Raw genomic sequence first — 26375 nt, 5'->3', positions numbered from 1 at the left:
AAAACATTCTTTAAATATTTATATTGTAGCCTAATACTGATTACATTTCAAGAGAAGAAATCAAGAAAGGTCTCCAGTGCATTCATTTGCACTGCCAGCCAATCAGGAGGCTGCACAGCTCAAACCGGTTGAGACCGGTTGAAACCTGCCTGGGTAATGATATCCTACGGAGTGGAGAGAAAGGCTCCCCCCCCCCCCCCCCCCACCCCCTCGGTGCTTCTATTGTGCTGCTACTCAATGTACAGTTCACATTTTCACATTACTGATCCTGACATTTTGCATCAGTTTTTCTGTGTTTTGCATTTACAAAAGGTTCCTCCTATGACACATGTTATAGGGATGTCGACATATAAGCTTATCTCTGTTCATATCCAACACCGCCTGTAAAGCTCGTTATCACAACCAATTAAGTAATACTCAAAATATTACTATTATTGTAATTATTATTGTTATTATTTTAAAGAAACTGGTACCTATATGCTTACTGCAGTACCATACGAGCTCCAACTGTAGCAGGCATTCCTCTGGTGACATTCACTAGTCTCCCAGGAGAGGTTATAAATTAATGTCATTAAATATTAACTTGGTGAAATATTAAATTACTCCCTCCGGCAGCATGGTAACTGGAATTTATCATTTCTTTGTAAATGGCTATGCATCACTAGCACTGCAGTCATATCTCCGGTGGTTAACTGCTAGTCATTTGCTTGGTGAGAATGATTTGATCAGTTTAGCTTCCGTTTCTGTGTGCTTTCGCTGTGAAATGCAGTAGATATGTCAACTAGTGTGCATGTGGTTTTGCACATTTCACAAGAGTAGAGATATTACAAGACTGTGTTAACAATTCATTACATTTCATGATGATGATTCATTCATTAACGCAGTACATAGAGTGCCAATCGCTAAGCATCCCCGCCTTACATGTCCAACTAACAGGCATGAACAAAAATAATAATAAAAACAATCTTGCATGTTAATTCCCCTGCAGCTTAACAAAGGAATGCACTTCCACTAGGAGTCGGCCAGGCAGTTAGAGACACATTTACACATGGCTCTGCACTGTAAATAACTGCACCAGGCAATCCCACGTGCTTGTGGTATGGACAGGACTTCCAGGAGCATGTTTTACTTAAACACACTGCCCATCCCCCCCTCTTCACTTCTGAGCCACATCCGATTCCCGTGCTGTTGTGCAGTTACTCAAAATGGCCACCAGCTACGTTGCTATGCTAGCTGCGCAGCAGTAGCAGCAGCAGCAGCAGCAGGCAGCATGTGGCCCACCAGAACTCTAGCAGAGCTCCGCTGCCTTTGGACTGGCTGCGGGCGGCACTGGCGCTGATGCGCATGCCGGATCAGAGCCAAAACTGGGCCCGATCTGTTCCCAGAGTGAGATTCTGTCAGGGTCTCTGCAGTGGGCACAAGCAGAACAATAATTCTCACCTGGTGTGCAGCCTAGCAGAACCACCGCAGGTGGGTGGCTCACACACACACACACACACACGTCATAAAGGCTGTTAAAAGCCTTGTGTCAGTCACTTCCTACAATCGACTGACCAGCCAAACCACTCTGGTCCTGCCTCCCAAGCTTTCAACAACAGTTTCCAACGGAGACAAATTCATAAAAAAAAAAATTACCAGCGTTTTCGCTCACAGCCTCTGATGAAAAAGGCGCTGGACTGCCAGCCATCGCAGGCACCTGCAAGGTGGCTTTTCTCCTCAGAGGCGTCGCCTCGGTGATCCCTTGTTAAGGGACATTTGTAGGGAATTGGGTCGATGGATTGCATCAATTCAATTTGAGGGGGAATTTAACCCCCAAACACAGAGATGGATTGGATTAGGCCCAAAGCAGATATCCTGAGGTAGATAACCCTTGTAGTCTAATTCCTGTTCCCTCCTCTCTTGAGATCGTGCGAGGAGATCAGCACAGAAATATAAGAGAGGGAAGCAAGGCTTCCACGCCGGGATGGGAAACTGGAAACAGCCATCACACAAATCTGATACATAAGAGTAAGATATCCCCCAGGGTATGACATGGAGAGCATGACAAGGGGGCGCAACAGGAAGCACTCGCCTCTCAAATTCTCTGCACAAATAAACAATAGAATTAAAAATAAATAAACAATGACCCAGACAAGGTCACGCAAGGTCACGGTAGTGAAACTCCTCATAACTCATTACATGGGACCCTATATTAGCAAGGTATATCGGGGTATAGGCCTAGCAGTGACATAACCATCAAAACAGGATTAATGGTGCAGACCCGATACTTCCTTCTGGAACATACAGTGGCTGCACCATGCCCTTCCCTTTCACTGCCTGCATCATAAACAGGCCTATTACATATGGATGGTGCACTGCCACATTAGAGCCAACGCTGAACTCAGGTGGAGAGAGGTGCGACCGCGACCGCAGAATCAGAAGTAGCATTGCGAGGCCTGTTTATTTGCCTGGTTGATAATGACATTTTCGAAGCAGAAGGCCTATTGCTAGCTTCCTTAAGGTGTGGAATCACGCGCCATTTACAAGATGTGCAGTGTAGTCCTAAAAACAGGAGGAATTCATCTTCATAGTCTGCAAAGCACTAGTCCCACTGGAGTGTGTGAGAGTGTGCACGTGCATGTATGTGTGACTGCAAAAGATACTGAAAACATGCAGCATTTAAAAAAAAAAACTTCAATCTTGCTTATCGTATCAAAACATAGACCTATCGCTTAAAAGCATTTATTGAACTAGATTGAATACAACGCTACAGCTGCCAAAGAAACCTGCTAATTGACGCTAATTAATCTGTGCACCCCTAATTGACACCACCTGACCATTCCATGCAGAGGAGAAGCCTAAACTTCCTGAGCAGAGAAAATACTACAGAAAAGGTAAGAGGTGTGACGTTAGAACCTGGATTTTATAACCGACGTGTTTAAATACACAGTATTGTCCCATTTATATTTACGAACTATAATAAAGACACCATAGTTCTAGTTATAAATAGTTAGAATAAACTGACAGACATGAATTCAGCAGCTAGTAACTAGAAGGTGTATCTGGTGTGACCACACATGCTTGATAAAGGCAGATAACATAAACTCACATAGCACATAGCTAACACAGTACCTAGCCATGCTAATGCGCCTGTCACTTAGCTTAACATCGGTAAAAAAAAAATCAAACTCACTCCCTTGTCCTAGGTATCAATTTCATAAGACATAATAAATATGACCATTAAATCTTTAAATTACAATTAGAGGCCAAAACCCTGAAAAACCTGACAGTAAATCGTTAAAATGTTTGACGAACGCTAGCTTGAATATTTAAGCTTCAGGACACTAAAAATGAATGGAATGCACCTATTGAAGTACAATGTCGAGAGCAAGTACAGAAGTGAATTGTCTAAATATAGCCTAACCTGAGGCTGCAGTCTTCGAACGTAGGCCTTGTGCTGAGAAAGCATGTGAAAGAGTGGTGGTTAGCTGAGAGGCACTCCGCTGCTAGGAGCACCAGCAGGAGTGGGGGAGGGTGGCTCAAGCTGTAACCAGACTATACCAATATTTGAGGGGGGGGAAACCATTTGGTTGTGTTACCAAGGGAGTGTTACATGCACACAGACCAGATGAAAAGGAGAGGGGGGTGGGGAGGGCACACCCTTTTAAACCCCTGAACAACAGCTTATCTGGTCACATTGTCTTTGCTGTGTGTGTGTGTGTGTGTGTGTGTGTGTGTGTGTGTGTGTACACTCAACTCTACAGGTCATATAAAGTCTGTGAAAGACAACCAAAAAGACAAATACACACACACGCACTCTCACACATAGCCACACAAGGTATACTAAAGCCCATAAACAAAAACAGAACTTTCTTTGAACAGACACAACACAAAAGAACTGACACCACGCACAACTGAGTACAAAATGAGTCCCCTCCCTCGACATCTAGCACAGTCTCTCTCAGCAGTGCAAGGCAAGCAGAGTGGAAAATTACCAGCTCTAGAACATACCATTGTTGCAACATTCCAGGGGTGTGCGTGTTACATCTGAACACAAGGGGGAGCATGGCTTTGGAGCAAAATTAGCAAATTCAAGATCACTGATCTCTACCATTAGGTCAAAAAATGAAACAGCCTTCAGACAGACCTTGCTTTACACCTGGTGTTACGATCCGAATACTTTCCAACTCTTCTGTGTAAAAGGGATACTTCTCACCTTGTGTGACACTTCTCTGACCTGAACCCTGCTGTGTGTGTCAGTATTTCAGTAGCATAGGTACACGGTCACAATGGGAACATGCAACAGCACTGCTTTGCTCTTCAATTCATTCGACCCGAGGTCAGATAACTATTAACATTTCCAATGCACCACAACCATTTGAACATGCACTAAAATCATAACCACCAGTAATGGCGTTAGAGTGGGGCATTAGAGTGGGGCATCAGAGTGCTAATGCTAAGGGCTAGCTACACAGTACAGAAGCCCTCTCTGAGGTGGGGGGGAGAAAAAATGATACTCGCAACAGAAATCATTTTACCCTTTCATCATCCATATTTGACTCAATTTCCTCCTTATGTGTGATGTCTTCCTTCCGTGCTGATCTAGACCGGCAACACCCCCGGCACGAGACACAACTCACACTACCCACAAGGCTCCACACCATCTGATGGGATGAGAGGACTAATAGCACGACATGTCTTCCTGCTCCACTCTTGACTACGCAGCAGCAGCAGAGACTGTGCAAGGGTACCTGCACTCAAAATGGCTGCTGATTGCAGCTGTTCACACAGCAGTCCCTTGAGTCGGGGCATAGCAGCATCGCTGTGGTTCCCAGCGCTGTGCCCAGCACCCCAGATCACTGCATGTGTGCTGGCATCAGTACTGCAGACACTTGGTGGGACTAGTGCTTTGCAGACACGACGAAGGGTTTTGTGTCCTTTAAGGGGGTACTAGGTCCAGAGATCGTTGGTGCAGTATTACTGGTATCTACTAGCACCACTGTTTGATTTGCAGCGATGAATCACTCTGTGACCTTCTTTTTGAGTGCAAATGGAAATGCTGAGTCATCCTGCGATGTTGAAATAGTCGTCATGTCATCCTGTAATAATGTAGCGTAATAGTCTATTAAAAGTAGCCTAAGTCACTATTGAGGGTGTAAATTTATAAACAAAAGGGTCCACTTATTTTCTGCATAATAAAGACCATCCACGTGTTCTTATTTAAACTCTAGTAAGGCATTACAGTTCTGTCTGTCTATCTATCTATCTATATATAAATCTATATATGGGGTTCTTTGAGCATTTATTTTTGGGATAAATCTTTTCCTTTTTTAAATCTTTTTCTTGATAAAATCATGTGTAGAGTGATGAGTTAATGTTTGACACCATGAGGTATGCATCCTCAAATGCATACCATTCACTTGTACTCTTTATTTAATGCATCATCATTTTGTTCCCGTGTTTTAAAGAGAGGTGCATTCTTTGTGTAGGCCTATACAATTTCTTAGCAGCTGTTGTGCGCTGTTGAACCGAGTACCACAGTGCAATTGCCCGGATATAAACTGGAGAGACTATACATGCTGCAGAGGAAAAAGCTTACATTTTTGCTAACTCAGTTAGGAAGTAGCCTCTGACCCTTGTGATGATTAGAAGGAGCGTTAAACTAGACTACAACTCTATGCTAAATCAGCCCTTAAAAACTCTATGCTAAATGAGGACCTGCCAAGACAATAACGTTGCCTTTTCTAGGGAAAGTCCCCTTCACAATGGCATCTATCCAAATCAGACACATGCTGTTTGCTACAGAATTCTGGGCACAGTTTAAAATCAGGACCTAGTTCCCTCAGACTATGACCAAAGGAATCCAAGTCCAGAATACTAGCATGCTGCAGCAGCACATCAACATGTTCCAAATGTCCGAGCTTGAGGAAATGGGGGGGAAAAAAGCTTTGTGTGGTTCCTTAAAATAGTACCAAATTAGACTCAGTCAGTCAGACTACATCTTTGTGCTCGAAGGTGGAAAAAGTCTACTCACATAAAGTTACCGTCTATCATTTAATTAACTTAAAGTCTGCATTTGTTGATTTGAGAGAGCCCAATTTTAGTAGCCTAATGTCAAAAGTTTCAGAACACTTCCAATTAGGCATAAAAGGTGTGTGTGTGTGTGTGGGGGGGGGCTACATCAAACCATCACCCATCTATTCAGAAATTCTGAATTCTCCATTTTGCAGATCATAATTGGGAGTTCTGTACGTGTATGTAAGCTAGCCAAACAATTAGAAAAAAAGAGCTTCTGCCATAACCACCACCCACCCCCATGCAGGCGCTTCCCTCCAAATATTTCCAGCAGTTACACAAAATGGCCGGCAACTCTGGCAGAGCCTGAGAAAGGGCGCATCAAATTCAGCACAATCACCACCACTACAGATTAGCGGTTTCAGCCATTTCAGATTACATATCATGAACTATTATTACCCAAAGAAATAAAAAAACTGTCTTAAAATGTTTTTATCAATCAGACCAATCATTCAGCAGCTGGGGAAAATTTCAGTGAAAGGATGAACTAACATCCTATTTCTTTTGTTTATAAACACATCAAGGGCCCTTTTTCTATTAATGGGCAATGCAGCTGGCAAGTCTTCCACACATAACCTATAGCTAATTTAATAACTTGGCAAAAATCATTCGGCCAATTTCATAACATGAGCAGAAATCCAAAGATCAAACATGGGTGGGTCAGCGCAATGCTGGGGTGTGTCTGCGCACAGACGTGGGAGTTCCATGCATTAATGAGGTCCTTCAGAGCGACACCGTTTCCCTGAAACTTTTAAATGATTCCATGTCAGGCAAGACCTCAGTCTCCTCTGGTGTAAACCACTCCGTTTGTGATCGGAAAACTTGTCGTTTCCTCCAATGTAGTACAATGACTGAGCTCCGTGTGATAAATAAATACGGTATGGTTCGAATCATTGTGATTGGCTGATGCAAAGCCAGTTTACAGTGCTCGTTCTAAACCATTCAAAAATTAGTGCCCTCCTGTGTTCTAAAACATCTTTGCTATACTGACATTGTTCGAGAATAATCTGGTGGAGGACATTTGTTATTTATGGGGAAGTGGCACAATGGGCTCAGAGTGACCATCAGGAAATAGAGCACGTCTCCACGTTCACAGACGACCTGCACGACGTTGTTTGCTTATTTGGCTGTGCCAGTACACAGCGATAACCTTTGTTTGTGTATCTACAGAACATTCCTACCGACCAGGTTGGTTTTGGTGACTAATGCGTAATGAGAAAGTGATGGAGATGGAGCCGGTAGAAGGGCAGGAAGATGGAATATTCAGCACTACTCTCATTAGACTTGAGCTGCATAATGTCGCCAGATGTCTTCGGGGCAAATAAAGTAGATGCATCATCCACCCACTGTATAAGTTTCAGGTGTGACAGTGTGTGAGTTTGTATTTCCCAACTACGGATGTCAGACCGCATACCAGTAGGAAAACGTTGCAGTTTCGCATTCCTCAGTGTGTGGGAGTAAATTAGTTTGAATAATAAATAATAGTGCTCTGTGGCATTACCATAGACAAAATAACTATGGATGAATCTAGCACAATAGTGTGAATGGGATAACCCATTAGTTCAAAAGGACAGGTTATGTTATATGTGATATGACCTTGAGGAGGAGTTGGATGACCTTGGGATTTTAAATTGTACTGAAATAGAATCCAAGTATGAAAACAGATGTATTGCATTGTTGCCAGTAGGATGGTTTAGCATTGTTATGTCTATGGCCTTGATCTTTATGTGTATGGTCTTGATCTTTAAATGTGTATGTTCTGTTATAGTCGCCCTGCATCTTTGGCTTGGTATACTGAAGTGAGGGTTGGTGAAATTGTTGTTGTGTAATTGTTTTGCCAGTTTATTTGTGTTTGTGTTACCAATATATTAGTTATTAAGGATTCTGTCAAAGATTTCACATTTTCTTAATTTGCCTATCATTTATTAATGCCAAATGCTACCACTTCATTAATTATAAGGGACTCCTTAATAGGATGAGGCTATTTAGAATAACCTCCACCACAGCAATGTGTAGTACACCGATGTTAAGCTTTATCATCATATCCATCAACGCATACCTTCTTTTGTGAAACATTCCCTCTTTAAAAAAAAAATGCCCTGTTTTGATATAAAAGCCCTTATAATTAGTAAATAGTGTAAACCCACTAGGTATAGGTTGCAGTTATCTTAGGTGAAAGGTCACACTGCACGGGTGACTCAGTGATATGAGATGATAATGTACTGTGTGTGATGTACAGCATGTAGCCTGGACAGTTAACCTAGATGCCTACATGTGAAAAGATTCCCTCAGTCACTGGTCACTGCAGTCACTCACTGCCCATTACAAGTAGACTAAAATCAAATGTCTGGAAGCAGGACATGATCGTGAAAAGCTTTTCAGAGATCAAGAGGGCGTACCATGTGTTGGTGTAAGGGTTGGGGGAGGGGTGGCAGACCGAGTGAGACAGAGTGCAGTGCTAGGACTGTACCATGTTAGTCCAGGGGCCCTGAGAGTTTATCTTCTTCTTGTTGTGTCTTTTTATGCTTGAAGTTAAGAGTCAATTGACAAGAAAAATATTTTAAGGCGTTCTAGGAATGCCAGCTGTCCTAACACTGAGGAGAATTCTGACCTTCCTTTCAAAAGGTTTGTCCTTGCACATCAACAAGGACGTAGTTCATTCTCACAGTGTTGTTTTCAAGACTCTCTCTCAAAAGCAAAACACGTTAAACACACACATAAAAAAAAAACACAGGAGCTAAGGGCCACTCTTGCGCACTTAAAAGCACAAAAAGTACAAACAGCCCAAAGAGCTCCTCCCATCCCCCCTCCCTCCCTCCCCTTTCCACAGACGAGCAAAGAGAGGAGAGCAAACAGGGTGGAAAATTACTGACCAACCAGACAGCAGCGTTCTGACTGGACCAGTCCCAACACAAGAGGGAGCCCCGCTATGGCATACAATTAGCAAGTTATTAAAGACAGGATTTTTTTTTTTGGATACCATACACTTAGATGCAATTTCATAGGCACTTTGACCTTAAGAAAACATCTTACTACATTTAAATGATCAGCACCCTGATGAGGTTGTGCTACCTAATGAGGGTTTCAGAAGGTACCTGTGCCTCTGAAGGTCCGTGTTGACTCGTGAGGCACTCCCTAGTGCACTAGCTAACACTCTGTCAAGACTAATGCAGAATTAAGCACTTTTTTTCTCTCACTTTTCTTTCTTTTTTTTTAAACAGTGAGAGACAAAGTGATTGGGTGTTTTGGGAGTTTGGGCCATTCTTTGGTGCTTTGGACATATTAAGAATTTCTTCAGAAACTAAGACAATTTTTTTGGTCTTTTAAGGTCATGCTATTGCCTTTTTAATGTCACAGTACAGTATTATTTGTTTTCCCCTGTAGGGGGCCCAGCATGCTGACAGCAGTAACGCCCATCCCCCACCGTGTTCTCATTATGACCGAGCTTCACAACTGAGGCTCAAAATGGCTGCCAAAGCTTTTTTACTGACAGGATAGGTCTGTACTATGCATCTGCTGTGTACAAAAATTATCGATAATTCACTGTAGATTTTTTTTTTACCTAATCTCTTGTCCAAGAGTATGTTAAAAATGTAACTTGTCAAGTGTAATGCAGAATTAAGCACTTTTTTCTCATTTGTTTTTAAACAGTGAGAGACAAAGTGATTTGGGATTGGGTGTTTATGGTGGCTGGGCCATTCTTTGGTGCTTTGGACATATTAAGAATTTCTTCAGAAACTAAGACAAAATGGCTGCCAAAGCTTTTTTCCTGACAGGATAGGTCTGTACTATGCATCTGCTGTGTACAAAAATTATCGATAATTCACTGTAGATGTCCAAGAGTATGTAAAAAATTTTAATAGGTAATAATGTACAATTGTCTAAATCACACATGATTTAAAATTACATTAAAAACATCCAACAGTATCTTATTTTAGAGTGTTTAGCCTAGGGGACCTAAAAACAGCAACAGGATATTGTGAGCTTAGACCTTAGAGCCCCGATGACCTAGTTCAAAGTCTAAACTCTACGAATAATGTAGGCCTACAATTTGATGTCCTTGGCAAAGCGACCATTTCTTTGCTCTTATCCCTTTTCAGTTATGGTGGCCTGTAATTTAGTGATATAGTGTTCTACTCATCTAGTGTTCTACTCATCTAGTGTTCTAATCATCTAGTGTTCTACTCATCTAGTGTTCTACTCATCTAGTGTTCTACTCATCTAGTGTTCTAATCAGTGCATCCTCATCAGAGCTAGTGCGCTCCTTTCATGCTTATGTTTACAAGAATAGCGAGGAACGGACAGGATGATCCTAACCTTGTAGAAAAAAATTGTGATCATGCGTCTTCTCTTTCCAAGGCCCATCTATACAAAGCATGCGATAGTGCAGATGGTAGTTTGGAGGCGGGTAACCCAGCAATCTTTTTTTTGTTGTTGTTTGCTTTTTTTAGTGACTGATCATGTCCCTACTAGTCTGTTTACCCAGGGACACAAGTTTACAAGAATAGCGAGGAACGGACAGGGTGATCCTAACCTTGTAGAAAAAAAAAAGAAGTGGTCATGCATCTTCTCTTTCCAAGGCCCATCTATACAAAGCATGCGATAGTGCAGATGGTAGTTTGGAGGTGGTTCACCCGGCAATCTTTTTTTTTCCGTTGTTTGTTTTTTTAGTGACTCATCAAACTAGTCTGTTTACCCAGGGACACATTGTTCTGTTGCAGCATTGTTCTTGCCTCCGAAAGATGTTAAACTGGTCATACTGGGTAGCTTACACTCATGGAAATGTATGAAGTAAGATCTATGTTTAGATGTTCAATGAAGCATTGTGATTCAGCTTAACTAGTTTAAGATGCTTCCAAGAAAAGTAAAGAAAATTTTGAGAAAAAAAAAAAACAATATCACAGAATATTTACCCAGTTATCCAGAGATTCTGATAGCCCAAGTGGGTGTTCCTGACCCGACCTATTTTAAAATATGCCAATATTTAACCTTGGCTGACTCCTGCTGTAAATAGCCACTGTAGGATAGAGGCAAGTAATGACACGTGTGCACTGAAATCTAACAATTAAAAATGTCTGAACCCTCCGTGGTAAAACTTACAGATGGCAACATACAGCCAGGATGTATCACAGAATTTACTTTAGGGATATAATGAGACATACAGGCTAGCTCTTACAGACTGCAACTTCAAAATTACTATAATGCAATCTAACTGTGCAGGCATAAAAAAAGATAACATTTAAAAAAAAAAAAAATCACTTGAATAACCTACATCATAATCCAGTGATGTGTTCCAAGTCAGATGGAAAGAAAATGTCAAACTAGCCTTACGTAAGCAGACAACGTGCTACCTGACTCAAAGCAGCAGGCTAGACACTGCAGACAGCTATTACATTTGATGATGAGATGGCACTGTAGTGGAAGGAAGGCGGTACCCTGATGTTATACATACACACACAGATATACATATATATACACACACACACACACACACACTCACACACACACACACACATAAATATATATATATATATATATATATATATATATATGTGTGTGTGTGTGTGTGTGTGTGTGTGTGTATGTATATGTGTGTGTATATGTATATATGTATAACATCAGGCTACCACTGATTCAAATTGCCTGTGTGATACAAAAAACTTAACATATTGCAATTTTGTTCCATCTATCAAAACACCCCTCCTCTCTCTCCAGCTAACCAATCAGAAAACTGTGCTGCTCTAGCCAGTCTGAGCTAGTTCAAACCAGTTTTATTCAGAGAGAGGAAGGAGAGGGGGGGGTTGCTCGCTTGGTTCCTCTTATTGGCACTGTAGCTAGAGGCAGAGACTAGGCAGTGTGTGCTGTGTGCTATATCTATGGTCCCTAATTTCCACCTTCATTGCTTGCATAACATTCTAGGTGTTTGCTGAACGTTCTAGAACTTTTATCTAGAACATGATTCCAAAACTCCACCTATTGGCTTGAGGACATCGAAATGAATGTTCAGTTCAAGTGCCATTCTAGCCCATGTAATTATGCTAGAATTGCTATGCCAAAAATATGAACATATCAATAGCCATGTTATTTATTCGCTTATCATGACCTCATGTTTACATTCAAGGAGCCATACTCGTGTTTCGTTGTGAAGGCACTGAGTGTGTAAGAAGCAGATTTGTCTTGACCTGGCAGACTAATAATGCATAGTATATGCTAGCTACTGGTGTGACGTGTTAATACTCTCTGTGCAAGCTAAACAAACTGTGACCCACTGCACAACATGCATATTAAAATGGGGAAACTACCGCTCCCCACTTGGGTGGGGCCGTTAGTAGGTAGATATTCCCCCCCTTCCTGACAGAAAATGACCGCCAGTTTAGAGGTTACAGCACAGACTAAAATTCTTCTGAGGTTCCTCCTTGACTGAGAATACACAGTATCACACTGTCAGCACAAGACGCTCCCAGTATCCACTGCCTGGCTTCAGTTAGCTGGATGCCACACTGCTAGCCCCACCACTCATTCATGTGTAGTCTTCATGCAGACTAGTCTGGAAATTGTTCCCCGTGCTTTTAGCCTTCCTAAATATGTCTGCAGCAGGTGTCTGAGGACATCTGACGCTGGGTAGACAACTAATTGTGGTTTGGTTGGTTTTTAAAATCTTTTTTCTGTAGACTGTAGTTAAAATGATACTGCGCCAACCCAAGCACTTCCTCAGCGGCTTCTACCATCCCCTTTAGGCCCACGATACATTAATCAGGCCTCCTGTGTGTATAAGGCCTAAGGCACACAAGACAGGCTGTACCTTACTAGATCTTTTAAGAAGGCTATTGTTTTCTTTTGAGGATGGACAAAGATGACTGATATTTGATCTCAACCTGGTCAGGCAACTGCTGATTGCTTCTTGATTTTTCACTTCTTTTGTGTAAACCAGGTCCACTCATCTTGTTCCATTATAAAAATGTTTGTTTACACAGTTTAAAATCAGGACCTAGTTTCCCTCAGACTATGACCAAAGGAATCCAAGTCCAGAATACTAGCATGCTGCAGCAGCACATCAACATGTTCCAAATGTCCGAGCTTGAGGAAATGGGGGGGAAAAAAGCTTTGTGTGGTTCCTTAAAATAGTACCAAATTAGACTCAGTCAGTCAGACTACATCTTTGTGCTCGAAGGTGGAAAAAGTCTACTCACATAAAGTTACCGTCTATCATTTAATTAACTTAAAGTCTGCATTTGTTGATTTGAGAGAGGCCAATTTTAGTAGCCTAATGTCAAAAGTTTCAGAACACTTCCAATTAGGCATAAAAGGTGTGTGTGTGTGTGGGGGGGGGGCTACATCAAACCATCACCCATCTATTCAGAAATTCTGAATTCTCCATTTTGCAGATCATAATTGGGAGTTCTTTCCAACACACGTGTATGTAAGCTAGCCAAACAATTAGAAAAAAAGAGCTTCTGCCATAACCACCACCCACCCCCATGCAGGCGCTTCCCTCCAAATATTTCCAGCAGTTACACAAAATGGCCGGCAACTTTGGCAGAGCCTGAGAAAGGGCGCATCAAATTCAGCACAATCACCACCACTACAGATTAGCGGTTTCAGCCATTTCAGATTACATATCATGAACTATTATTACCCAAAGAAATAAAAAAAACAGGCAACTGTCTTAAAATGTTTTTATCAATCAGACCAATCATTCAGCAGCTGGGAAAAATGTCAGTGAAAGGATGAACTAACATCCTATTTCTTTTGTTTATACACATCAAGGGCCCTTTTTCTATTAATGGGCAATGCAGCTGGCAAGTCCACCACACATAACCTATAGCTAATTTAATAACTTGGCAAAAATCATTCTGCCAATTTCATAACATGAGCAGAAATCCTAAGATCAAACATGGGTGGGTCAGCGCCATGCTGGGGTGTGTGTGCGCACAGACGTGGGTCGTGGGTCTGCGCTCAGACGTGGGAGTTCCATGCATGAATTAGGTCCTTCAGAGCGACACCGTTTCCCTGAAACTTTTAAATGATTCCATGACCTCAGTCTCCTCTGGTGTAAACCACTCCGTTTGTGATCGGAAACTTGTCGTTTCCTCCAATGTAGTACAATGACTGAGCTCCGTGTGCTAAATGAATACGGTATGGTTCGAATCATTGTGATTGGCTGATGCAAAGCCAGTTTACAGTGCTCGTTCTAAACCATTCAAAAATTAGGGCCCTCCTGTGTTCTAAAACATCTTTGCTATACTGACATTGTTCGAGAATAATCTGGTGGAGGACATTTGTTATTTATGGGGAAGTGGCACAATGGGCTCAGAGTGACCATCAGGAAATAGAGCACGTCTCCACGTTCACAGACGACCTGCACGACGTTGTTTGCTTATTTGGCTGTGCCAGAAGACAGCGATAACCTTTGTTTGTGTATCTACAGAACATTCCTACCGACCAGGTTGGTTTTGGTGACTAATGCGTAATGAGAAAGTGATGGAGATGGAGCCGGTAGAAGGGCAGGAAGATGGAATATTCAGCACTACTCTCATTAGACTTGAGCTGCATAATGTCGCCAGATGTCTTCGGGGCAAATAAAGTAGATGCATCATCCACGCACTGTATAAGTTTCGGTGTGACAGTGTGTGAGTTTGTATTTCCCAACTACGGATGTCAGACCGCATACCAGTAGGAAAACGTTGCAGTTTCGCATTCCTCAGTGTGTGGGAGTAAATTAGTTTGAATAATAAATAATAGTGCTCTGTGGCATTACCATAGACAAAATAACTATGGATGAATCTAGCACAATAGTGTGAATGGGATAACCCATTAGTTCAAAAGGACAGGTTATGTTATATGTGATATGACCTTGAGGAGGAGTTGGATGACCTTGGGATTTTAAATTGTACTGAAATAGAATCCAAGTATGAAAACAGATGTATTGCATTGTTGCCAGTAGGATGGTTTAGCATTGTTATGTCTATGGCCTTGATCTTTATGTGTATGGCCTTGATCTTTAAATGTGTATGTTCTGTTATAGTCGCCCTGCATCTTTAGCTTGGTATACTGAAGTGAGGGTTGGTGAAATTGTTATTTGTGTTTGTGTTACCAATATATTAGTTATTAAGGATTCTGTCAAAGATTTCACATTTTCTTAATTTGCCTATCATTTATTAATGCCAAATGCTACCACTTCATTAATTATAAGGGACTCCTTAATAGGATGAGGCTATTTAGAATAACCTCCACCACAGCAATGTGTAGTACACCGATGTTAAGCTTTATCATCATATCCATCAACGCATACCTTCTTTTGTGAAACATTCCCTCTTTAAAAAAAAATGCCCTGTTTTGATATAAAAGCCCTTATAATTAGTAAATAGTGTAAACCCACTAGGTATAGGTTGCAGTTCTCTTAGGTGAAAGGTCACACTGCACGGGTGACTCAGTGATATGAGATGATAATGTACTGTGTGTGATGTACAGCATGTAGCCTGGACAGTTAACCTAGATGCCTACATGTGAAAAGATTCCCTCAGTCACTGGTCACTGCAGTCACTCACTGCCCATTACAAGTAGACTAAAATCAAATGTCTGGAAGCAGGACATGATCGTGAAAAGCTTTTCAGAGATCAAGAGGGCGTACCATGTGTTGGTGTAAGGGTTGGGGGAGGGGTGGCAGACCGAGTGAGACAGAGTGCAGTGCTAGGACTGTACCATGTTAGTCCAGGGGCCCTGAGAGTTTATCTTCTTCTTGTTGTGTCTTTTTATGCTTGAAGTTAAGAGTCAATTGACAAGAAAAATATTTTAAGGCGTTCTAGGAATGCCAGCTGTCCTAACACTGAGGAGAATTCTGACCTTCCTTTCAAAAGGTTTGTCCTTGCACATCAACAAGGACGTAGTTCATTCTCACAGTGTTGTTTTCAAGACTCTCTCTCAAAAGCAAAACACGTTAAACACACACATAAAAAAAACACAGGAGCTAAGGGCCACTCTTGCGCACTTAAAAGCACAAAAAGTACAAACAGCCCAAAGAGCTCCTCCCATCCCCCCTCCCTCCCTCCCCTTTCCACAGACGAGCAAAGAGAGGAGAGCAAACAGGGTGGAAAATTACTGACCAACCAGACAGCAGCGTTCTGACTGGCCCAGTCCCAACACAAGAGGGAGCCCCGCTATGGCATACAATTAGCAAGTTATTAAAGACAGGAATTTTTTTTTTGGATACCATACACTTAGATGCAATTTCATAGGCACTTTGACCTTAAGAAAACATCTTACTACATTTAAATGATCAGCACCCTGATGAGGTTGTGCTACCTAATGAGGGTTTCAGAAGGTACCTGTGCCTCTGAAGGTCCGTGTTGACTCGTGAGGCACTCCCTAGTGCACTAGCTAACACTCTGTCAAGACTAATGCAGAATTAAGCACTTTTTTTCTCTCACTTTTCTTTCTTTTTTTTTAAACAGTGAGAGACAAAGTGATTGGGTGTTTTGGGAGTTTGGGCCATTCTTTGGTGCTTTGGACATATTAAGAATTTCTTCAGAAACTAAGACAATTTTTTTGGTCTTTTAAGGTCATGCTATTGCCTTTTTAATGTCACAGTACAGTATTATTTGTTTTCCCCTGTAGGGGGCCCAGCATGCTGACAGCAGTAACGCCCATCCCCCACAGTGTTCTCATTATGACCGAGCTTCACAACTGAGGCTCAAAATGGCTGCCAAAGCTTTTTTACTGACAGGATAGGTCTGTACTATGCATCTGCTGTGTACAAAAATTATCGATAATTCACTGTAGATTTTTTTTTTACCTAATCTCTTGTCCAAGAGTATGTTAAAAATGTAACTTGTCAAGTGTAATGCAGAATTAAGCACTTTTTTCTCTCGTTTTTTTTTTTAACAGTGAGAGACAAAGTGATTTGGGATTGGGTGTTTATGGTGGCTGGGCCATTCTTTGGTGCTTTGGACATATTAAGAATTTCTTCAGAAACTAAGACAAAATGGCTGCCAAAGCTTTTTTCCTGACAGGATAGGTCTGTACTATGCATCTGCTGTGTACAAAAATTATCGATAATTCACTGTAGATGTCCAAGAGTATGTAAAAAATTTAAATAGGTAATAATGTACAATTGTCTAAATCACACATGATTTAAAATTACATTAAAAACATCCAACAGTATCTCATTTTAGAGTGTTTAGCCTAGGGGACCTAAAAACAGCAACAGGATATTGTGAGCTTAGACCTTAGAGCCCCGATGACCTAGTTCAAAGTCTAAACTCTACGAATAATGTAGGCCTACAATTTGATGTCCTTGGCAAAGCGACCATTTCTTTGCTCTTATCCCTTTTCAGTTATGGTGGCCTGTAATTTAGTGATATAGTGTTCTACTCATCTAGTGTTCTACTCATCTAGTGTTCTAATCATCTAGTGTTCTACTCATCTAGTGTTCTACTCATCTAGTGTTCTAATCAGTGCATCCTCATCAGAGCTAGTGCGCTCCTTTCATGCTTATGTTTACAAGAATAGCGAGGAACGGACAGGATGATCCTAACCTTGTAGAAAAAAAATTGTGATCATGCGTCTTCTCTTTCCAAGGCCCATCTATACAAAGCAGATGGTAGTTTGGAGGCGGGTAACCCAGCAATCTTTTTTTTGTTGTTGTTTGCTTTTTTTAGTGACTGATCATGTCCCTACTAGTCTGTTTACCCAGGGACACAAGTTTACAAGAATAGCGAGGAACGGACAGGGTGATCCTAACCTTGTAGAAAAAAAAAAGAAGTGGTCATGCGTCTTCTCTTTCCAAGGCCCATCTATACAAAGCATGCGATAGTGCAGATGGTAGTTTGGAGGTGATTAACCCGGGAATCTTTTTTTTCCGTTGTTTGTTTTTTTAGTGACTCATCAAACTAGTCTGTTTACCCAGGGACACATTGTTCTGTTGCAGCATTGTTCTTGCCTCCGAAAGATGTTAAACTGGTCATACTGGGTAGCTTACACTCATGGAAATGTATGAAGTAAGATCTATGTTTAGATGTTCAATGAAGCATTGTGATTCAGCTTAACTAGTTTAAGATGCTTCCAAGAAAAGTAAAGAAAATTTTGAGAGAAAAAAAAAAACAATATTACAGAATATTTACCCAGTTATCCAGAGATTCTGATAGCCCAAGTGGGTGTTCCTGACCCGACCTATTTTAAAATATGCCAATATTTAACCTTGGCTGACTCCTGCTGTAAATAGCCACTGTAGGATAGAGGCAAGTAATGACACGTGTGCACTGAAATCTAACAATTAAAAATGTCTGAACCCTCCGTGGTAAAACTTACAGATGGCAACATACAGCCAGGATGTATCACAGAATTTACTTTAGGGATATAATGAGACATACAGGCTAGCTCTTACAGACTGCAACTTCAAAATTACTATAATGCAATCTAACTGTGCAGGCATAAAAAAAGATAACATTTAAAAAAAAAAAATCACTTGAATAACCTACATCATAATCCAGTGATGTGTTCCAAGTCAGATGGAAAGAAAATGTCAAACTAGCCTTACGTAAGCAGACAACGTGCTACCTGACTCAAAGCAGCAGGCTAGACACTGCAGACAGCTATTACATTTGATGATGAGATGGCACTGTAGTGGAAGGAAGGCGGTACCCTGATGTTATACATACACACACAGATATACATATATATACACACACACACACACACACACACACATAAAACACACACATATATATATATATATATATGTGTGTGTGTGTGTGTGTGTGTGTATATGTGTGTATATGTATATATGTATAACATCAGGCTACCACTGATTCAAATTGCCTGTGTGATACAAAAAACTTAACATATTGCAATTTTGTTCCATCTATCAAAACACCCCTCCTCTCTCTCCAGCTAACCAATCAGAAAACTGTGCTGCTCTAGCCAGTCTGAGCTAGTTCAAACCAGTTTTATTCAGAGAGAGGAAGGAGAGGGGGGGGTTGCTCGCTTGGTTCCTCTTATTGGCACTGTAGCTAGAGGCAGAGACTAGGCAGTGTGTGCTGTGTGCTATATCTATGGTCCCTAATTTCCACCTTCATTGCTTGCATAACATTCTAGGTGTTTGCTGAACGTTCTAGAACTTTTATCTAGAACATGATTCCAAAACTCCACCTATTGGCTTGAGGACATCGAAATGAATGTTCAGTTCAAGTTCCATTCTAGCCCATGTAATTATGCTAGAATTGCTATGCCAAAAATATGAATATATCAATAGCCATGTTATTTATTCGCTTATCATGACCTCATGTTTACATTCAAGGAGCCATACTCGTGTTTCATTGTGAAGGCACTGAGTGTGTAAGAAGCAGATGTCTTGACCTGGCAGACTAATAATGCATAGTATATGCTAGCTACTGGTGTGACGTGTTAATACTCTCTGTGCAAGCTAAACAAACTGTGACCCACTGCACAACATGCATATTAAAATGGGGAAACTACCGCTCCCCACTTGGGTGGGGCCGTTAGTAGGTAGATATTCCCCCCCTTCCCGACAGAAAATGACCGCCAGTTTAGAGGTTACAGCACAGACTAAAATTCTTCTGAGGTTCCTCCTTGACTGAGAATACACAGTATCACACTGTCAGCACAAGACGCTCCCAGTATCCACTGCCTGGCTTCAGTTAGCTGGATGCCACACTGCTAGCCCCACCACTCATTCATGTGTAGTCTTCATGCAGACTAGTCTGGAAATTGTTCCCCGTGCTTTTAGCCTTCCTAAATATGTCTGCAGCAGGTGTCTGAGGACATCTGACGCTGGGTAGACAACTAATTGTGGTTTGGTTGGTTTTTAAAATCTTTTTTCTGTAGACTGTAGTTAAAATGATACTGCGCCAACCCAAGCACTTCCTCAGCGGCTTCTACCATCCCCTTTAGGCCCACGATACATTAATCAGGCCTCCTGTGTGTATAAGGCCTAAGGCACACAAGACAGGCTGTACCTTACTAGATCTTTTAAGAAGGCTATTGTTTTCTTTTGAGGATGGACAAAGATGACTGATATTTGATCTCAACCTGGTCAGGCAACTGCTGATTGCTTCTTGATTTTTCACTTCTTTTGTGTAAACCAGGTCCACTCATCTTGTTCCATTATTAAAATGTTTGTTTATAATTAACATTTTTGTAAGAACATGTCAACTGGCAATTTAGTTCTCATCACCACAGCTTTCCTTCTCGTTTCTCCCTTTTATTGCCTCTTTCTTGTCAGTGTCTCAGCACACAGTGTTTGGTTCTGGATCAAAAGGATTTTCACCTAGAGGTTTCAGGAGGCACATTCTGTTCTTTTGACAGATTTCAGTAACAGGCAGCATATTTAAATAAATAAAAAGCCTGCAGACTAGCTATGTTGCATGCTTCATAGCCTCCACCTTCTGCTAGAGTTTAACTGCTCCCAATTAAAGACATTTTTCGTCTGCTGTGTTCGACTAAAAACCATAATCTTTGTTTATATTGTATATTATCCATATTTTTCATGTTTGCTCACGTGCTATTTTTGCTGTAGCGCTGTAGTAAGTCTTTTTCATGCACTGTATGCTATGCTATCAACTGACAAGACTGACTTGGCCTTCTGACAGTTGGTGTCAGGCCTCCGTATACCATTTCGCTTAGCTTCTTTAAGCCCCCTCTGTCAGGAGGCACAGCAATACGCTCTGGGGATAAGACTAACCTAGGCCTAGTACAGTACTTGTGGCAGGCCCCGGATAGAATGTAGAGGGGGAAGGGAATGCACATGTGTTTGAGACCAAAGCATACCAACGTGAGGCGGGAGAAAGAGGAAAATCATGAGTGGGGGAGGGGCGTTGGCCTGGGACTGCACCACTATTTAGGTCACTTAGTCCTGTCTCGGTTGTCATGACTGCAAGTCTAAACACTACTGGTGTGAATGCTGATGCGTGTATGAAGGTTGAACTGACTAAAACTGATCAAAATAAAATATAAATGCAATACATAAAACTCAGATCAATTAAAATAAGGGGGTAAAATAAATACAGCTTATCGAAGCACTTAAAGAGTCAGGACTGATAGAAACAGAAGCTAGCTCAAACACATTCTCATGCATGCGATGCAAAATGAAAAACAACATTCAACAGCACAACAATCCTGTGATTTGCGTAACCACACTGTGATACCCCTCCCCCACTCACAAAACAGTCTTGTAAGGCAGGCAATGCAGTTGGAGGGAGTGGAAAAACCCTGACAACTATGGACAGTACCATTTAGAGGCAGAGGAAGGGTTGGGTCTGGGACAACTATGGACAGTACCATTTAGAGGCAGAGGAAGGGGTGGGTCTTGGACAAGTAGCATGCGTCTCAGAGGTGACTATTAGAGAATGATTTCTTCAACAGACTGCTTCAGCAACCGTATGCCCTTAGACTGGTGGTGTGTTGGAACATGTACGATATTCTTCATGAATACATCTGTGCATTTTGGAATTTGGTAGTTTGGGTAGTTTAGTCTAGTACAGCAATGTGCTCAAACTAATGTGCTAAAAATTTTCCTTTTTTTTTTATTCCAAAGACCAAAAGTAATAAATGCTCTGATCTAATTACAGCCTAACCTAATCAAACTATTTGCTTACATTTACTTGACCTCTGGAACTGTCATGTTGGTTACAAACACAGTCTTAGTTAGCTGTATTGAAATATTAACTAGCTAGCTACACACAATAGCTTTATTTCTCTCAATTAATCCTACCTAATTTTCAAGGAATTTTAGCATACCGGTCTGCCTGTTTTTTGTTCAACTGTCATTTAGAGCAACTGACACCCTGCCGAATGCATTTCTGCCTTTACACGCATTTTTCCAGAGTTCACGCAGGTCTGCTCTTTGTTTGCAGTATATCTTAAGCAGCTCACCGACATCAGAACTCCAGTTAAATTTCTCTCATTACGAAGCTCGTTACATCTGATGATAATTATAGGTGCAGCATCTTTTAAAAGCCTGTTCTTCACAGGTAACAGATAACTCCTGCAAGCTCTTTTCACATTCACATTTTTTCAGTTGTGGTGTCAAGGTTTGGGCCAATGGTGGTGTTTCCGCCAATCACAGTCACGCGTCAGTTCACCTGTGATGATAACTGGCTGAAGCTAACCCTCGGATTCCTCAGCCAGTAGGCCTATTTTCACCTTGTGAACCTTTCACCTCAGCCAACATGTCGAAAATAATGTCAATGGTAGTGTATGAGCCTACTAAAAGAAAAAGGGGGTTCCTAGAATCATGGAAAACACAGTACACCTATTTGGAAGTAGGCAACAATGGTGGTACTGTTCATTTTGCCAGCAGTTCCCTGCCAAGATCGACCAAGCAGGGTTGTTTTTCAAGGGGACCATTAACTGCAGAAAACAGACTTTACACTAGGCCTCCGCACGGCGAAACACAGCACGAATTTTGCTTACAACTATTTTGCTCTGGTTGTGTCATCGCGAAAACAGCAAGCATGTTTGGCTATCCTGTTAGTACCAAGTGCAGAAGTGGCACAGTGCGTAGCCGCAAGCTAGCCTGCGATTAGCCTGTCAGCTAGTTCAAAAGTTTGAGCGCTTAAATGAAGATCTACAGGGGTCTATGTGCCTCAACTAAGTTGAAGCTACATGTAAACAACAGTTCATGTTCACCGAGACAAATAGGTCATCGGTCAAACAGACATTGTTTAATCATATCAATGTTTTCATGCCAACGTTACATGTAGCCTGTCCCTCCTGGACTTACAACATAGTGTTTTGTGTTTTAAAACGTCGGTCACTGTCAGCTAGTTCAGAAGTTTGAGTGCTAAAAAGACAGTGGTCTATTTACCCCAACTATGCTCATGTAACATAAAAACAACATTCTGTGTTGATGCAGACACTAATGGTGTCTGCATCACTAATGACATCTTTTAATCATATAATTGTTTTCATGTCAACAGTAAAGAGGTGGCTCAAAGAGGCAAACCAAAGGAGCTTGCAGTGAAAGAGCCACAGTTCTCACCAAATGTATTGATATGAATTCAAAAATTAATATTAAACTCTTCAAATATGTCCTAAGGAAAAACTGAATCAGTTCAGGACAGATCATTACAATGTATATATGATTCATAAATATTAGGTTGGACACTACAAGTGACACAGACATGTTGATAATTCCGCATATTTTTCATGAAATGAATTAGCAACTAAATTTCTGCAAAATTGTGACCACCTAATTTCCATTGCATTTTCATTGATCAGGGTAATTTAGCCCCCCAATCTTACTTAGCCCTTTAAATTCTAAATATTAAAGTCTACTATCTATTCAATCATTTTCTTTTTTCAAATTCTGTGGATTTTATTGAATGAAATCTATATCAGCATGGTCCCTCCATCCTAGCACAGCTGTCAACCGTCAAAGAGCGCCATCACTTCAAGTGACTAGCTATACCAATATTCCTGACTAACTAACATTAGCTATCTAACGGAGTTAGCTAACTGACTGACTAGGCACACAGATCATAGGCTAGGTTCAATACAAGTTACACACGTCCTCCCATGGACACCATAACCCAACCGTTTGCCAGAATTGACAAGACCATCAACTGTGTAACTGTTATTTGATTTTCACGTGCACAGTAAAACATGATCTAACTGTAGTAACATTAACGTTAACCTGGTTATCCTAGCCAGTTTACGAAGCAAACTAGCAAAATAACATCTTGTCAAGGAAAGAACATTTTAAAATATCACAAAGTGTACATGATCCGCATCATTAACTCTGCAAACACATTGTCACAGTTTCATGCACTTGCAAATATAAAGGACACTAGCTGAGTTAGCTAAATTGCTAACGTTAACTCGAGTTACTTCTGGGTAACGTTAACGTTACAGTACGCTCAGACAATGAGCGAACTAGCTACCCCGCAAGACAAAACGGTTCCGGCACTTACCGACGACTTTTCCCAATCAGCGGCAATGCAAACGAACATTCGTTTTTCTCCAACTCCAGGGATGTACTATGGCTAGATTTTGTCCAATGCACCTGAGAATTTTGTTGCAGTATGTTACCGGTGTAACCTTTACTCCATCCAACACCAGACTTGAGGGTGACAGAGAAGTAAGATCGGGAAACGAGAAACCACAACAACACTGTCTCTAGTGGTTCGCGGTGGTTCTCTCGCTGTACTGTCCCGCGTGTTCGCTCTTCTTGCCATCAGAACCTCACAAAGCGGAGACAGATGGGGGTTGGGCTTCGCTGTCACTAGAGACAGCGTGGGAGACCAAAGAGGTTAGGCGCCTCCCACCAGCTGCTGTGGACTACAAATTCATGCTAGAACCAAATCCACAGATGTAGGACTAGTTAGTCACTAGTATGTTTGCCTATTGCTGTTAGTTAGTACGTAACCGAGAAGCTATTTGTCTGTCATGCCAGGTTCTGTAAGATGAGTTGACACCTGTGCTGAGTGTTTCAGATGCAGACACATAGGCTAGGCTTTGCATGTGTATCTCAAAATATTAGGAAATTATTTGACAGACATACGCATATGTTTATACATCAAAATGACTGTTAAACGAATGTAATCTTGGGGGGGGGGGGGGGATATGAGATATGAATGACTTGGTGTGAGAGAAACTGCTGTCTATGCTAATTGATCGCTGATTTGCTGGTAGACCTTTGCTGGTTTCCCCTTCAGTCTTGAGTTAGGTGGGCTAACTGTCATTCACACAAACGGTCTGCGGTCGAGAGTCAGGGCAGAATATGTCTTTGGTACCGAAGTTCATTATAATTTACTCTCTCATATTGCTATCCTAGTCAGAGTATGTATGCTAGATTTGTTTCCTGCGCTCTTCCCCCACGACTCTGGCAACACACATACTGTTCCCTCAACCCCTCCCTGTCCTAGAACCAAGTGTCCTTGCGGACAAATCTTCACGCAATAAAATCGCGATGATAGCTAACTTAATTAAGCGTGGTGTTTTAACGAGGGCGAAAATGGTTCTTTAACTGTTCCTTAGTTTGAAATTGTAACAATTTGCACAGTCAAAACAACTGCACACTGACTGTTAGTGCACTTATTTGAATAGGGCACACAGACACAAAGGCGGGAGAGACTGAGTACAAGGGGGGAGGGGTAATTTTAGAACTAGGAGGAGGAGTCAACGTGTGTTTGCGAAACCCGTCTCCTGCCCAGCCAGGAGCAGCAATCCCTCTCGAGCCTTATTCACCAGTTCTCATATTCAGTCACAGGGTAAACTTTATTCTGACATATCTTTTTGGCAGTTCAAGGAGGCTGTCAATTAGTGCCATACTGTTTCTTTGAATCTGCAATCAGACATATTCCAGTTTATTTCAGATAGAACTTTGTCATCTTCATTTTAGTGAATGCTCTGACAGGGATTAGTTTCCCCTGTAGGATTTAGTGAGTTTGTCTTTCTGATCTAAAATGAGTTTGATGTCAAAACAAAAGCCTACTCAAACTCTCACTCAAACTCATTTCTAAGTATGAAACCCACATATTTCTTACCTACCCTTTCAAGTCATAGCGTAAAGGGTCTTAACATTGCCTTAAAGTAGTGTTCATCTAGGTCATAGCTCATAAACATCAAATACTCCACATGCATTAAGGCCTTATAACTTATTATTATAGATGTATACATAAATTGACCATCTCACTTATAAACTCAGAACACTGATGACCTTTTGTCATCAGAATGACCTTCCTAACTGCTCTCCTTATCAATCAGCCATTTTGTTTTTCTCTTCTCTGTCCTTCCTCAGCCACTAAAATGTCTACTCTCAACTGCAGTTCCATCACTGACCTATAGAGGGCGATTAGATGTTGAGAGATTTTGTTTTAATTGTCCAACAGTAGTTGTTAGCTTTCCACCTCATATATAAGTCCTGAGTATTTGTGTGCCTCTACACTGTACCTGCACTGTACTTGTATTCTATACTGCCTTCATACCTGATAACACTGAGGGGAGAGAGGTCTGTATCTGTCCACAGTACTCAAGTTAGTGAGTAGCAGATGGTAGACCTGCTACTACGTACAGCGTTGTTATAGAACATGTTACCTATTTAAAACCACCAGTGGCTTGCACTAACACAGGTTCTGCCAATTCATCCAGCTGTAGTGGTTGTCCAGTTTAGCATGTCACTGTGCTGCACCATGCGATGAACCGGGTGCCTTGAGAAAAAAGGAGAAGTATGCTGCGGTATACCTTACTAGGAGGGCAAGCCAAAGGATACAATGGGAAGAATACCTTAAAAACAACTTTATAGCTCAACCTAACTAAGAAAAAAGGAACGAAAGCCAAAGGCAAATTATGATAACAACACCTTC

At 41.4% G+C, this 26375-nt stretch overlaps 1 protein-coding gene across 5 annotated transcripts in view; it reads right to left on the bottom strand.

Moving 5' to 3' along the window:
* LOC105901570 (activating transcription factor 7 interacting protein) overlaps positions 1-24278 on the bottom strand; it is a 46272-nt gene extending 21994 nt beyond the window's left edge. For 3 of the 5 annotated variants that reach the window (XM_012829050.3, XM_031562593.2, XM_031562594.2), the window contains exon 1: positions 23982-24277. The gene's annotated coding sequence lies outside the window, so the exon portion shown is untranslated. Of the gene's footprint in view, positions 1-3403; positions 3590-23981 lie in introns of those variants that run through there. The other 2 variants (XM_012829052.3, XM_012829051.3) reach the window with 2 other exon arrangements.
* Between the last annotated feature and the right edge of the window lie 2097 nt (positions 24279-26375).

Source organism: Clupea harengus, chromosome 24 (assembly GCF_900700415.2).
Source record: "Clupea harengus chromosome 24, Ch_v2.0.2, whole genome shotgun sequence".
Lineage (NCBI taxonomy): Eukaryota > Metazoa > Chordata > Actinopteri > Clupeiformes > Clupeidae > Clupea > Clupea harengus.
This window is presented reverse-complemented; position numbering and strand designations above follow the sequence as displayed.